The 1,479-nt window shown below is 42.8% G+C and overlaps 1 pseudogene; it reads left to right on the top strand.

Annotated features, from left to right (window-relative positions):
• Positions 1-741: 741 nt before the first annotated feature.
• On the top strand, positions 742-859 carry LOC126476439 (5S ribosomal RNA; annotated as a pseudogene).
• Positions 860-1,479: the final 620 nt, after the last annotated feature.

The raw sequence follows: 1,479 nt of genomic DNA, 5'->3' as shown, positions 1-1,479 counted from the left end.
CACTTTGGTCTTTCTTTGACATACTCTCAATCCATACTCTGTACTCACTGAACTGTTCATCTCATTCAAGATATCCTTTAATTCTTCTTCACTTTCACTAAGGATAGTAATGTCATCAGCAAATCTTGTCTCTGATATCATTTCACCTTGAATTTTAATTCCACTCTGGAATATTTATTATATTTCTGTCATTGCTTCTTCGACATTGAACGTTAGAGGCGAAAGACTACATCCCCGACTTATACACATGTTAATCCGATCAACTCGTTCTTGGTCTCCGCTCTTATTGTTCCCTCTTGGCTCTTGTACCTATCGTATATTACCCGTCTCTCCCTATAGGTTACCCCTCTTTTTCTCAGAATTTCGAGTAACTTGCACCATTTGATATTAGAGATTTTTTTTCAGTCTGGCAAATGCTATGAAAGTATCTAGATTTTTCTCAAGTCTTACTTCCATTGTCAACCACGAAGTCAGAATTGCCTGTCTGGTGCCTTCACCTTTCCTAAAGCCAAACTGATCGCCATCCAACACATCCTTAGGTTTCTTCTTCACTGTTCTTATCCACATGATATACATACTTGAAGTAGCAACTAGCAAATAGTAGCTGCAAATATTAACAACCCAAAGTACACTATTTAACAAATATTTTTATTTCACCTACGCACATTGCTGGATTTAAACTTAAACGTAACTATCACAGTCTCCTATCGTTGGACGAATAATTCAGTGTAGTATTCTAGCGCCAACGGCCTTGCCGCAGTGGTAACACCGGTTCCCGTCAGATCACCTAAGTTAAGCGCTGTCTGGCTAGGTTAGTACTTGGATGGGTGACCATTCGGTCTGCCGAGCGTTGTTGGCAAAGCAGGGTGCACTCAGCCCTTGTGAGGCAAAACTGAGAAGCTACTTGATTTAGAAGTAGCGGCTACGGTCTCGGAAACTGACATTGGGCCGGAAGAGCGGTGTGCTGACCATATGTGCCTCCATATCCGCATCCAGTGACGCCTACGAGCTGAGTATTAAACTGCGGACGATCAGTAACGTTGGGCCCTCATGGCCTGTTCGGGATGAGTTTAGTTTAGTTTTTAGTATTTTCTAGGAGGTCTTCAGGAAATAAATGTCTTTATTTTACCGTTCCATTATTGATAGATTTGGTGGCGGGCCACTCTTTGTGAGTGGCTCTGTGGGTCCCTGGTTTGACAACGCACTTTACTATAGGACACATGACGAGAGCAAGATAAAACTGTCGGGGTTGGGCAAAAATACATAAACACAGCGAGTCATGTTTGCTTGAACGTAAATGCAAATGGAAGCCAAGCCTGCAGGTTTCGCTGCTGTAGCTGGCCTCGAGTGGCACCTGTGCACTACCGTTAATACGTCGTAGATGTCAATTAAGGTCATAACAGTGTGTTGAGTAGCTACGAATGTATTACATCACAGCTAAGTGAATTCCAACGTGGGCACAGTGTCTGTCCTTGTACG

Source organism: Schistocerca serialis, chromosome 4, assembly GCF_023864345.2.
Source record: "Schistocerca serialis cubense isolate TAMUIC-IGC-003099 chromosome 4, iqSchSeri2.2, whole genome shotgun sequence".
NCBI lineage: Eukaryota > Metazoa > Arthropoda > Insecta > Orthoptera > Acrididae > Schistocerca > Schistocerca serialis.
Note: the sequence above shows the minus strand (reverse complement) of the source record. Positions and strands in the feature narration are given on the sequence as shown.